Source organism: Schistocerca gregaria, chromosome 9, assembly GCF_023897955.1.
Source record: "Schistocerca gregaria isolate iqSchGreg1 chromosome 9, iqSchGreg1.2, whole genome shotgun sequence".
NCBI classification, from domain to species: Eukaryota; Metazoa; Arthropoda; class Insecta; order Orthoptera; family Acrididae; genus Schistocerca; species Schistocerca gregaria.
This window is the reverse complement of record NC_064928.1, coordinates 227,782,055-227,796,873: the sequence shown is the minus strand read 5'-3', so window position 1 is coordinate 227,796,873 and position 14,819 is coordinate 227,782,055. Positions and strand designations below refer to the sequence as shown.

Genomic DNA, 14,819 nt, shown 5'->3' with positions numbered 1-14,819 from the left:
GCTAAGGTTTAGCAGTATTGTGGAGAATTCTTATCTGGAAGAGTATGAGTATACTGTAACGAATAAAAACTCTTTACTCCAGATTCCAAGGATGGTTAGGGGCGACGGGTGAAAGTGCCCTTTTGCCTATCCTCCCCTCCCCACCTCCTCCCCTCCCCCTCCCCTTCCCCCTCGCGGACGCCAATGGCTGGCCCGTTCATTTTGAGAACATCAGAGTTGCAGTAACCTTTCTGAGAAACTGTTCTAGATGTCCTTGCGCGTCAATCTTACCACTCACAACAGCAGTGGGAATGTCGGTTATCGCTCAAACAACTGGTTTTCGGCTCTTATCAGTTTCCCAGCCTCACTTTAACCTAATTGTTAAAGCCCGTCACAATACCAGTTCTTGTAATAACCGATTTTCAGTATTTTATTTACATTATTTCCTCTTGTAAACGTAGAAATCAAACAAAGATAAAAATTTTTACTTTCTCAGTTTCTTGATAAATGGAATCAAAACGTCAAATACATTTATGATGACCTGCAGCCGTCCAGAACGAAATTAGAATTATACTAATACCGTCAGCTGCTCACGGGTGTCGATATATATCAACGGGGACAGGTGACAATGTGTGCCTGTCTGGGACTCGAACCCGGGATCTCCTGCTTACATGGCAGGCTCTCTGCCCATCTGAGCCACCGAGGGCACAGACGATAGTGTGACTGCAGGTACTATCTCGCGCACGCTTCCCGCGAGACTCACATTCTCACCTTCCATGTCCACGCACTACATTCGTAGTGTACCACACCAACACATTCATTACTCGTGGAACACATTCTTACCAAGTCCCGTAACAGTTCGGGGAATACTTGTGCATCTTCACAGAAGAAGGTCATGGCTGGTATTGCCAGAACCATATACTTATATGGATATGGACATGTCTTCCACGAGGAATGAGTGTGTTGGAGTGGGACTCTACGACTGTAGTGTATGGACATTCAAGGTAAGAATGTGAGTCTCGCAGGAGGCGTGCGCGAGATAGTCCCTGCAGTCGAACCATACACTGTGCCCTCGGTGGCCTAGATGCATAGAGCGTCTGTCATTTTAGCAAGAGATCCCGGGTTCGAGTCCCGGTCGTGGCACACATTTTCACTTGTCCACGTTGATATTTATCAACGCCCGTGAGCAACTGACGGTATTAATATAATTCTAATTTCTTTAAATTAAATAGTCCAATAAAACTTTGTCCGCTGTTCGCTGTTTTTCTCAAAATATAGCGAGTACTTCTATACCACAGAAAACTGCCAGTATTATCCTACTGATTTTAGTTTTTAGAACTCTGCTCAAAAATTATATTTAAATCGGTTATCACAGCACTATGCGGGCATTACGTATAATCCAGCGATAAAGAGTGAAAACTGCGGCAGGAGAACTCTCTTTTTCGTTTTAATTTCTCTGTTAACGGCTAAAAGCAGATAACGTAGACACAGGCAGCAGATCAGGCACTTTCTATTTTTATCCCGAACTATGAATGATTTGTAAAATTTTAACTTTTTTCCTTGTATGATGTCGCAAGTCGACCAAATCGACCATTGTGCTTCACTCGTACCGCATATCGTAAAATACTTCCATGCTTCCAGATGGTGCCATTCTGTGTTACAACTGACGTTCGACCACAGCGAGAAACTGCGTCCATTCTCGCGCACTGCTTGTATAACAGGCACAGTATTGTCTCGGCAATGTTGGACCAATTCACTTGTTGCTCGTTTCTATCAGCAGTGTTATTAAAGTGGCATACAACACTTTTCCCATTTTTTCTGTAATAACGCAGTATCTCAGAGCTATGGAAATCTTACGAATAAAAATTACTCGTCTTTTTTAAAAAAGGTTTATTTGAAAACTAAAAATTTTACTACGACAACTGTGGCTAATTGGTATATCTGTTTTTACGTGGTTATCAGGAAAATATAAAAAGATACTTGTTATAACCGAGAGCAAACAAATACCGAAAGACATCGGTTATTCAGAACTAAAATACCCATGTCGTTTTAACTGATCGGTTTTTCTATCTCTAAACTGCAGTGTCGCCACAGAAAAGTGTGTCGTTCCATCAATGTACATAGCAACGTTGAGATATGTATGTGTTTATGCGCAATATCGGCAAATGGAAACACGAAGAGGTAATAAGCACATGAGCGATAGAATTTATTTCACAGTCAGAAAAGTCGAGTGACAGACAAGACTGAATCACTGTAATAGAAATTATATGGAAAGCTGTGTAAAGGAAAATTTCCAGTTCTTTCGTGGATTCCAAAATTGAAGCAAATTCCGGGACATCAAGGTGACATAGTCTTATACGGATAGTATTCCATGACTAACGTAATTGGCCCACATACTGTACTGGTATACTGATAATATTACACTACTAAGGTAATTTACCTGAAATAATTTACAAACATGTTACTATAACATTCGCTACTACTCATTACGCTAATTGACCTTCAGCCATTAAGCGCAAGCGCAGATCTCAGTTATGATACGTGCGCCATCCAAAAATTTATCAAGGTGGTAACTCAACACAACTACAAACGATCATTGTGTACAAAATAAATAGAACACCTCATAAGAAGAACATGACGGGTTTGAATCATTCCCACCGCAAAGGATGAAAAAATCAGGCTTGCACATAAGACCACTTGATAACTAACCAGAAATTCAGATTAGTTGTAGCTTCGGTGACAATCGCCTTTTTTACATTTTCCCCGTAAACTAGATAATTATGAAACGTAACAACTACTCTAAAATATCTGCAGCAACGGACTTGCCGCGGAGGTTGCATCGGTTCACGTGAGATCACCGAAGTTAAGTGCGTTGTCGGGCGTTGAAGGCACTTGGATGGGTGATCATCCAGGCCGCCTCATGATGCCAATCGAGGAGCTACTCGACCCAATAGTAGCGGCTCCGGTCAAAGAAAACCATCATAACGACCGGGAGAACAGTGTGCTGATCCCCGCCCCTCCTGTTCACATCCTCCACGGATGATGACACGGCGGTCGGATGGTGCTGTCCCAGTAGGTCACTCGTGGCCTGAAGACGGAGTACTTATAAAGCAACTACTCTCCAGTGGATGGTCGTACTACTGAGACCTTGATGCCTGGCATCAATAACAAATGGCAGCACAAGAGGTTGGCTTACGCCTACTGCCGAATTTTGCGATCTGTCGTAAGCCTGCGTAAGCACGTGGGGCCTTCCGTCTTAAGTGCAAGCGTATCCATTGCGTTTTCTGCCGCGCGACTTGAGTGGAATGTTTCATTATTTCTGAAATATTATAGAAATGTTTTTCGTTGTATATCCTCACCATCGGTACTGAATTTACTGTAAAATTACTTGCTCACTTTTCGGAACTTCCGTTCATAGTAAATCGATACTATTTGAAGCCGTGGTAGACACGAGTCTAGTGTGCTTCACCTTCAGCACCTTCTGTGTCAGTCTCGGTTCCTATGTCCCTGATTTCACAACGAACAGTTCGTTGTCTACTGAGTATACTGTCTGTTGCACGACACTATCCCTCCCACGCTGCTAAATGTAGGTCGTCGGCAAAATATGACTGCAGTGGAACAAGGGCGTCTGCAGAAATTTCCCCAGGAGGTGGTGGTGGCATTGTTAGTGGTGTGTGTGTGTGTGTGTGTGTGTGTGTGTGTGTGTGTGTGTGTGTGTGTGTGTGTGTGCGTGTGTGTGTGTGTGTGTGTGGAGGCCATTACTATGAAATTCACACAGTCCAGACCGCCAAGGAAAATAAACCTTGAGATTTGGAAAGGTTGTTGATCTTATACCGCTTATACTGCATATTTCGAAATTCCACCTCTAAGGGGGATACACAGGAAATGAAAGGATTTTTGAAACATGTAGCTATTAAGGTAATTTTGAAGCTAGGCAGACGAAAATTTGTATCTGGTTTCTAGGTCAGAAATAAAGAAATATGTGTTCCAGTATTATTGGGAATTTAACCTCTATGAGGTGAAATAGTAGGTGAACATTTTATCTTGAGATAAAAAATTATGGACGGACTATGGAAGTATTTTTAAGGCTATATCTACGAAAATTGGTATTTGACTTCAAGGTTACAAATAAGAAAATACGTATTTTCGTGTTTTTGGAAGTTCAACCCCTAAGGGGATGAAATAGAGTGAGCTGGTGCGTTTCTGGCGCCAGTTTCCGTCGATCGATGTTTCGATCTTTGAGTCGCGGTCCAGAGGGCACTGCTCGCTAACCGACTGTAGTAGTTCTCTGTGCGGCCCAACATCGGGCTTACCGCGCTTACACTGGACACAGTTGCCAACAAATCGCATGCCATCGCCATATAGGTTGGGCCAAAACATGTGTTCCCGAACTCTGTTCAAGGTCTTGTAGAACCCCAAATGATCCCCTACCGCCGAATCGTGGAAATATCTGAGTGCCATGCTAACTCGTTCCTGTGGAATACAGACCTTCCCTTCACCACGGTTGTCTTCCCCTTTACACAAGACACCCCCCCCCCCCCCACCCCAGCCCCCGAAGACCTCGCCATCCGCCAACTGCTGCCGAATCGGTCCCCACCCGGGGTCCTCGGCCTGTTTGCCGGCTAAGTCGCAGAAGAAGCCGGGTGTCTCGGAGAGAAGGAAATTGACCCCCAGATCCGGCTCCACGTGGCCCTTGCCTTCCCCAGACTCTGCCGCGAACATACGGATAAGAGCGTCGCCAATTCATTGTCTCTGCCACTAATATGGCGAACCTGGAGATAAGTCTCGTCATCTTAACTTCGGTATGATTTTTAGCGATCTTATTAATCAAAGTTTAAGGGCTGGCACTGGCCAAGTAACTCACGGAGGCTCATTGGTTTCAGTCCAGTTGTATTGCTCACCTGTTCTCCAGATAGGGTTGTGTAGTTTATGTCTCAGAAAATTGTCTGCTCTTGATGTGTGTTGTGTTAGAGATAACTGGCAGCGGTCGACGCTAGCATACTGGGAGCAGAGCACCACGGCGGCAGAGAGATATTTGAGGCCATGTCCTCTCCTTTACATCTTGGGTTATGTTGTCACTTTTGCGTGATTCCATCTTTCCGGTGCTGAACTATAGCATCCAAAGTTCAATTGCATTGCCATGTTGAGTATATTTCTATGTCATTCTCTGCCTCGTGGATCTCTTGTATTGATTTGAATCCTTGGTCTGCTCGCGTCTATCGCCAATTCACACGAAATATTGAAGCAACCTTATTTTAAGGGTATTGTCATATAGTCATGTTCTAGTTGTAATCATTCTAAGAATATTGTTGATTAATCAACTGAGTAAGTAAATTTGAAGGTCCGTTTAGTCAAAATTAAAGGACCCCCTTAATTGTTTTAGTCATTTTTATACAGTTTTGTTTAGGAAAGTTGGCAAGCCGAACGTTAAATATCTGTATTTTTACGCTTAATCTGTTTCTCCCCTGATTGCAAGTAGTGAGAGTTCTGCTATGAATTTTATGGACATTTGTGCTATTTAAGTAAAGCTTTACCTAAGTATATATACCTAGTCATATTCAAATTTCAAGTTTTACGGGTCTCGTTCCACTTAACGAAATTTATTTATTATTTGTCCAACTGATCTGGCCTTGTGATTTTATAATGATTTTGATTGTAATAAAATATGTAGCAACTACAACGGATTACTATTGTGATTTTGGTGTGTCACTACCATACCCCATATCACAGAGGATGAAATGTTTCATGAAATATATGAAAACCTGTTTTTGATACATTGAACGATTAAGAGGGTGGAATATAGGATGTAATGTTTTATGAAAGTATTTCAGTGCGAAAGAGTTTTTAAAGCGAAATCTATGAATATTGTGTTATTGAAAACTACGTGTTTCACTGTTTTTGGAACTACAACCTCCAAGAAGGTGCAATAGGGGCACAGGTTTCACTGACCCATAGCCTTCCAGCCCAACCTGCAAAGTATACGGACTTGAAATTTGTGGAAGGTGTAAATCTTACGCTGAAAGCATCATTTAAGAAGAGATTGTTCGAAATTTCAGTCCTATGGGGGTGAAACATGGGTTGAAAGTCTTTTTTTTAAATATGTCCCTATGTCCCTATTGAAGCTATAACTACAAAACTACGAAAATTGATATTTGGTGTCTCAGTCAGATACAAAAAAGAAACAGGTTTTTAGCATTTTCCGAAATTCTTCCATTGGGGGATAAAATAATTAGTGAAGATTTTTTGAAAATAAATCATTATTAAAGAACTACTGAAGCATTTTTATAGCTACATCTATGAAAATAGGTATTTGACATCTCGGTTGGATGTAAAAAAAAATGTGTTTCGTTGCTTTTGGAAATTTAACTCACTAATAGAGTGAAAAAGGGGATGTAATGTTTTATGAAATATTTCACTATGAAAGCATTTTTAGAATTAAATGGATGAAGATTTGAATTTGGCTCCTCGGCTCTAAATAGAAGAATACGTGTTTAATTGTTTTTGAAAACCCAGCCCCTAAAGGGTGTGAGATGTTTCAGAAAATGGTTCATTATGGAAGGATTGCTAAATATATCTGACAATTCGTATTCGGCTAATATGTTACAATTTTTAAAAACTACGTGTTTTTCTGGTTTTGGAACTTCGAGCATAAGGGGATGAAAATTTTAATGAAATATTTATTGCGTTATATTAAAATATTTTAAATCTGCATCTATGAAAACCGGTATTTCACTTCTCAATTAGATATAAAGAAATATGCGTTAGGGAATGAAAGACTGTACGGAGATATCACCACAAGAATACAAACGGCTTGATTAATAAAAACCTTGGACTCCAGCTGTCAGCATTGCTTTTTGATCATTCAGTAAAAGACCATGCTTCAACGGCGCTAAGTTTAGAAAGTTTAGAAAGTGTTGCAGTTTATACAAGACATAAAAAAACGATTAAAGAAAAAAATTCTTTGCAGACCATGAACGGTCTACGCAAGTAAAGAAGCGGATGATAAGCTAGCTCTTTATGCAAATGAGTTGGTCAGTTTAAGTTCCGAGACATGTCATGCAGCAGGAACGGAATCCTATAGTTGCTACGATTGGCTAAAGGAAAAGTTTTGCAGAATCACTCGAAATCACTTCTGCAAGTGGCTAAGAATCTCGTAATGAATAAAAATTCTGTACTGAGAATTCCAAGGTGGGAGATGCAAGATTCCTCCCCCCCCTTCCCCCTCCTCACAATGCTATCCTTCTTTACCTACAGCAAAAAATAAATAAATTAATTAATAAATAAAACTAGAGAAATTTCTACTGTGAAACTATTTGCATACAAGAGAACGGCCCTTGAAATTTAACTCTTCAAAGTTTTAAGCCCTGCTCATTCCGGATATTGATTAGAAAGTGTTAATCCACATGTGAAACCTGAGTATATAATCCCTGTGACATTTGATCAACGGTGTTCCATAAGGACAGGTTCTCATTCAAAACGTTCGAAAATTCAATTTCTTTGTAGTTGCATTTTTTAAAGGTGTACTTGTCTAGACTCTTGGAACAGAAAGTTTTTTTTTTTTTAATCCGTGCTTTACAAAAGTTTCTACAGTCCATTGTTTGAAGCAGTGTCACGGCTGCCATGAGCCGCGCGGGGTACCCGCCATGTGTCCAACGCCTTGTCACGGTTCGCGCGGCTCCCCCTGTTGGAGGTTCGAGTCCTCCCTCGGGCATGGTTGTGTGTGTGTTGTCCTTAGCATAAGTTACTGTAAGTAGTGTGTAAACATAGGGACTGATGGTTCAAATGGCTCTGAGCACTTTGGGACTTAACATCTGAGGTCATCAGTTTCCTAGAACTTAGAACGACTTAAACCTAACTAAATTAAGGACATCACACACACCCATGCTCGAGGCAGGATTTGAACCTGCGACCGTAGCGGTCGCGTGGCTCCCGACTGAAGCGCCTACAACCGCTCGGCCACATCGGCCGGTCTATCATGTATTCTAGAAGAGTTGCAAGGTCGTCAGTGGCGCCTGTTCTTTCGAGAGCAGTTACTATCTTTATATCTATGGTTAAACGTTACCCAGCCATTGACCTTCGTCTGTGCGAATGCGCACAGGTTGCCGGAACTCTTACGGGAATCGTCACCTTAGTGTGAGCCAGTAATGAGTGGATGGACAAATACCTATTAAGTACATTACGTATGCGGATTGTGGACGGTTGGGGATGTGAGTCTCACGGGAAGCGTGCGAGGGATAAATTCCTGCAGTCGTGCTGTTCATGTGTGCCCTCGATGGCTCAGATGGATTGAGCGTCTGCCTTGTAAGCAGGAGATTCTGGGTTCGAGTCCCAGTAGGGGCACACTTTTCAGCTGTCCCCATCGAAGTATATCAACAACACCTGTCGGCAGCTGAGGGTTTCAATTAATTATCAGTTGTGAAGGTGATTCGATGAACCCTTTGCCAGGCACTTAAATGTGTTTTGCAGGGTATCCATATAGATGTAGATGATAACTCGTCCCGTGTCGCACGTGCTCAAAATGATTCATACTGCAGAATGCATGCAAACATACTCACCGAAAATACGGACGAATATCAAGTGCAGGCTGCCGAGTGCTGCATATCCAGCTTTGACAGATCGGCTTTTCCTGCCAAGAAGAACAGGAAGTTGCTGTCTAGGAACAATCAGAGGTAGAGGAAGGGTTGATAAATACTCCTTGACTTGCAGACTAAACGTAAATAACGAAAATACATTGCCCTCCGTATTGGATTAGCTGTTTTGAATATTGAAAATCTGACTTCAGATTCGTTTTCAGCGACATTAAAAATATATATGTAACACTCAGTTCATGCAAATCGAAGTAATAATATAACTAAATGTTTTCCCTAAACTTTGAACACATTTTTTTCGGGTAACTATTTTCTCAGAACGGCATGCAGCATAAATTAAAAGTGGTTCGTTCTCTTAACATCTACCTCTGACCCCTAAAAGTAAACACTTTTCTTAGGAACTTATAGCTATAATATGACATTTGTTAATATTAACTAATTTCTGTGTAGGCATAAGGAGTGAAACAAACCCTCAAAAATCGAACTCAAAGTTCGAATTAGCACTGTATCGTTAAATTTAAGGTTGTTTCATTGCGGTTAGGTATACGCTCCCATAAATTTTATGTTTTATCGACTGATGTTATCCATTTTCAATTTCAGAGGAATAATGTAGTATCAACTGATGTTACCCATTTTTGAATTCAGGTAACATATGAGGTGCCACACTGCACGCGCTCTGCGTACTCCAGTCTCGCAGGCCCTTGATCAAATCATAATTACGGGCGCCATTTTTTATTGAAAATCTAAAATTAAGCTCATAGTATTATCACTCGTAATTCCCAAACAGATCTTTCGAATGTATTTTCATTGTCTCAAAAAGAATTTCAAATGTACCCTTTTTTGCTCATTTGTATGAGAACCTGGCCGTAACGCCGGAATATAGTCACGAGATTTTTTTTCAGAGATGCTGTACGTTCGCGAGAAGACTTTCGTTCTGCGCGTGTCGAAGGACATTCCTCAGATATTACTGTGTGTGTGCTACTCAGTCGTGCCATTTAAGTGTACATCTTTGCATAGTTTTCCTTTCACGATGTAAACAGTGTTCCGCTCAGTTGCTAACTGGCCAGTGAGTGGTTCCGAAGGTATCGGATGTGCGGTGCGTTCGGTCTGCTTGGACAACAGCAGACTAGCGTGGTGCGATGGCAGAAGCAGACACTGAGGGAGCTAGCTGCTGGGACGCCAGCGAACAATTTATGCCAAGTAAGACGAAGAGGACTATTCTAAAATTACGAGCCGTCTCAAAAGTGTTTACCATTGCTAAATCTTGCTGTTGAGTCTGACAAAACTGGCAGTTTTGCCTAGAGATACATTAGAGAGAGCTACAGGAAATCCCCCCACCCCGCTCAATGAATTTTTGGTTGTGATGACAGGCCCATTGGTAGTGTAGCCCGAGATCTAAGTTAGGTTGGAAGGTGGTAATTTGATTGAGAGTTGTTTACGCCAACGATTATGAATGCCGACTAAACGTTGTGCGAGCAGATTGCCCTGTAGCGTAGCCTAGCGTTTCCGTCCGCGCCACATTTAACACACTTTCTCTAACTGTGTACAAAAGTCTCACAACAGCCACGATAACTACGTTTCTGGTGGGGGTGGGTAGAGTCCACTATGTAACTTTCACTGCAAATTTTAGTAACCGCATAAACTAACCGAAATAGAAGCGTAATTTTAACTATATTTCCTTTTGTGGGAAAATAATGGTTCTCCTCTTTCGGCAGCAACTGTAGTATGTAGGCGACTTATTAGTTTTTTTTAACTCTGAATCATGATCTCAATAGACGCAGTGCTTTTTTTACGTTACTTGATTTGTGGTCTATAGTAAACAATGCAACGAATTGGTAAATTCTTTGAAGTTTGACGTGTGTTACATAGACGACGTCTGCAATGTTCGTAAGGCCAAGTTTGCATATATTCGGTGTCTGTTTTTTTGGCCATGTACTGTATAATTAAAGGGAGGAGGACTATGTTCAAGGAGCAGTGCATTAGCAGTCTATGGAGAAATTGAGAATTTGGATCTAAAGAACGGCATGCTCGGGCAGTTCGTGCTATTCTGTTGACCACTGTGTAATTCGGACACAGTGATCATTGCCTCTCCCTCGTAACCAGGGGACTCGGGTGCTAATCCTGGTCTGGCACAAATTTTCAACAGTGCCCATTGACTAAAGTCTGTGCCCATTGTCAGCTAATGTCATTGTTTCGGTGTTAAATTGTATTTTGTTCACGATACGTAGTTTGGCTTTTTCATGGATAACAGCTTTGAAAAGCGTACAGGTTATATTGATATTTGCTCGTCGTTAGTCCAAGGCAACTATAGCTATTTATAAACACAGTTGTAGTTCGTATTAAGCCTACATACGTAATTGTGTCCTGTGTTTCTTTACCAAGAACTACTTCGTAAGTAATTCCCCTGTAGTGGTATTTTGTTTTAGTATTTTGTTTAAATATTTATAGACTGCAGGCTTGGATGAAATATGAAACACATGTCCGAAGTTCCTGTTGATACTGCAGATACTGTTTCATCCGTACTAGGGGCCAAAACATTTCATCTAATACAGAAGGACACAATTTGTCTCGAGATTTAGCAATTTTTCGTAATAGAGGCCTTGCGTCGATATGTTTTTCTCTAATTCTTGTTTGGATTTAATCTTAAAACACACTAACTCTTCCACCACTTATTCGATATGTAGTTTTATCCATTTCGTAGCCTAGAGTTCCTAAACGGTCGATAATATTAATGATTTCCTTTCTCAATTATATTTTCTGTAAATCTCCTGTTTATGGTTATTGCTAACATGTTTCACGTTCTCACTTTTATTATTTTTATTTTTCTAGTTTTGTGCCTTGTAGCCAAATTTTCTTTGAATCTGGTTTTTAATTCTGAAATAGTAACAGTTGAAGGTCAAGAGAAGATTGCGGTCTATTTGAGGAGAGTGGCTTGGAGATTTTTTATAACAGACGTATACAGGTCATGGGGATCCTTACCTATATACATTTACTTCGAGTGTGATGTAGCCCATTCTCTTGTCATGATCTCGGCTGTATCGTAGCACATTGTCTCGGTTAGGTTGGAGATTTCTGTTGAGAGTTGCCGAAGTCAACGAAAGTGATTACAAAGTAAAGACTGTGCTAACAGAACGATCTGTAGCGTAGTCCAACGCGTTCTTTCTGTCCTTTTAAAGCCTCTTTTAATTAAAAATAACTAAAGCTGCAAGATACAATCACAAAAACTGTATTACGTAATAGAGTAATCCCAGACTATTGTTGTGTAAGTTGTGTGCGTACACTATTTTTTTTGTCAGTGAATATACATTTTTTTACTCATTTGCTGGGTTTCAATTTTCCCCGTTTTCTGGCAAAAAACCTTTTCCTGTGAAGGGCCCATTAGCTTGTCGGTTATATTTGTGACTTTCTCGACGGTCAGTAATTTCCTGATAGTCCATCCACCGGCGTCATTGTTAACATCGGATATAGATTTTAGTATTAGGAAGGCTAATATGAAGCTAATGCATAAGTAGGTCTAATAAATAATAAAAATAGGAATGCGGGTAAGCTACTACAAACAGCATAGTGAACGCATTGTTGTGGCCAAGATAGCCACGAATCCCACGCCTACCAAAGTCGTAAAAGTAGTCCGCAGATGATGAAGAAATTGATGAAATATGTGATGAGATAAAAGAAATCATTCGGATAGTGATGGGAGATGAAAATTTAATATTAATGGGTGACTGGAATTCGACAGTAGGAAATGGAAGAAAAGGAAACGTAGTAGGTGAATATGGAATGGGGGTAAAAAATGAAAGAGGAAGCCGCCTGGTAGGTTTTTGCCCAGAGCATAACTTAATCATAGCTAACACTTGGTTCAAAAATCATGAAAGAAGATTGTATACGTGGAAGACACCTGGAGATACTGCAATATTTCATATATATTATATAATGGTAAGACAGAGATTTAGGAACCAGATTTTAAATTGTAAGACATTTCCAGGGGCAAATGTGGATTCTGATCACAATATATTGATTATGAACTGTAGATTAAACTGAAGAAACTGGAAAAAGGTGGGAATTTAAGGAGATGGGACCTGAAAGAACTGACAGAATCAGAAGTTTTAGAGTGTTTCAGGAAGATCATTAGGGAACGATCTACGGGAATGGGGGAAAGTAATACAGTGTGATGAGGGATCTGAGTGGTGTACTGTCAAGGGGAGGGGGTTCCTCAGGGATCAGTGTTGGGGCCGCTCCAGTTCCTTATTTATATAAATGATATGCCCTCAAGTATTACGGGTAACTCTAAAATATTTCTGTTTGCTGATGACACTAGCTTGGTAGTAAAGGATGTTGGGTGCAACATTGACTCCGTTTCAAGTAGTGCAGTACATGACCTCAGTCCATGGCTTGTAGAAAATAAACTAACGTTAAATCACAGTAAGCTTCAGTTTTTACATTTTCTAACACACAATTCAACAAAACCTGACGTTTTAATTTCACAGCATGGGCATATGATTGGTGAAACTGAACGGTTCACATTCCTAGGTGTTCAAATAAATAGTAAGATGTCGTGGAAAGCCCACGTTCAGGATCTTGTTCAAAGACTTAATACTGCCATTTTCACTATTGGAACGGTGCCGAAAGTGAGTGATACTTCGACAAGTAAATTAGTGTACTTTGCTTATTTCCATTCACTTATGTCGTATGGTATTATGTTTTTGGGTAACTCTTCCCATTCTAGAAGGATATTTTTGGCTCAGAAACTGGAGGTTCGGGCAAAAAGTGGTGTGAGTTCACGAACCTCTTGTCGACTTCTGTTCAGGGAGTCTGGGTATTTTGACATTGGCCTCTCAATATGTATATTCCTTATTGTCGTTTCTTGTTACCAATATTAGTTTATTTCCAACAATAAGCAGCTTTCACTCGGTTAATACTCGGCAGAAATCAAACCTCAATTTGGATCGGAATTCCTTAACTCATGTGCAAAAATGTGTGCAGTATACTGCTGCATCAATTTTCAATAAGCTGCCACTCGAATTCAAAACTCTTAGCAGTAATCCACGCGCTTTCAAATCGAAACTGGAGTGTTTCCTCATGAGTCACTCCTTTTATTCTGTCGAGGAGTTAATTGAAAAATTAAGCTGATTCTCATTGTACTGCTGATAGCGTTTGCTTAAACTTATGGACTGATTTTCTCTCAGGTTCATGAACATGTATTTCTATCTGTTATTACTTTTTTGTTGTAAGTTCATGTGTCGCCCTAACCGCCGGCTGCTTCACGTCTGCTGTGCAGCGAGCTACCTTAATTTAAGTATTAACTCCATTTTTCTTACTTGTCACTTCTTCTTCCGTGTGTTTTTGCTTTTAGGAAGCTTTAATTGTCGAGTGCTAGTAATAGTGTTACATAGATTTCGTGTTTGTTTTGAATACAGTCAGAGAGAGTCCTTGTAGTCAGCCATAGTGCCAGTAGTGCTAGTGTTTGTTTTGAATACAGTCCAGAGACAGGTAGTGCTATTTTCATTGTTTTCCACAAGAAGTGGTTAGCAATCACAGTTTAGTCAGTAATCAATCGCATTTAGTGAATTAGCAGTCTACTTAAAAGTTGATTAAGTCTCTTCGGTAAATTGATTCCTTAGGATGGATAGGATGTGTGACTGCTGTGTACGGACGCTGGCCACTCTTCGCGAACAGCTGAGCGTGTTGATGGCCGCGGTCAGCCGTCTTCAGGCTGCTGCCTCGGAGTGTAGCGGCAGTGGGGAGTCTGGTGCGTCGCATGGTGCACCCCAGGTGTTAGATGCTTCACCCACTGTCCCTGCTGTCGAGACATCTTCGCGGGTACTGGGCGCGGTTGGGCCACCCTCTCCCCAAGGGGAGTGGCGGGTTCAGTGGCGTTCGCGGCGCACGAGGCGGAGGGTCAATGTGGAGGCTGGCCGTGTGGCATCGCCCGCTCTGCCTGTGAATGGACATGTGGCTGCTCCTTCAGCAAGGTCCGAGCAGGCACACGGGGGGAGGGGTTTATTAGTTATTGGGAGCTCCAACGTTAGGCTAGTGATGGAGCCCCTTAGGGAAATGTTATAGTTCTGGGAGGAGATTTTAATTTTGCTGGATATAGACTGGGAGACTCAAACGTTCATAACGGGTGGCAGGGACAAAGAATCCATTGAAATATTTTTAAGTGCTTTATCTGAAAACTACCTTGAGCAGTTAAACAGAGAACCGACTCGTGGCGATAATATATTAGACCTTCTGGTGACAAACAGACCCGAACTA

General features: G+C 41.1%; 1 non-coding gene across 1 annotated transcript; it reads left to right on the top strand.

Moving 5' to 3' along the window:
• Window positions 1-8,244: 8,244 nt before the first annotated feature.
• Window positions 8,245-8,319, top strand: Trnat-ugu (transfer RNA threonine (anticodon UGU)). The gene has a single exon. It is a non-coding gene; the product is annotated as a tRNA-Thr (tRNA).
• The last annotated feature ends 6,500 nt before the right edge of the window (window positions 8,320-14,819 follow it).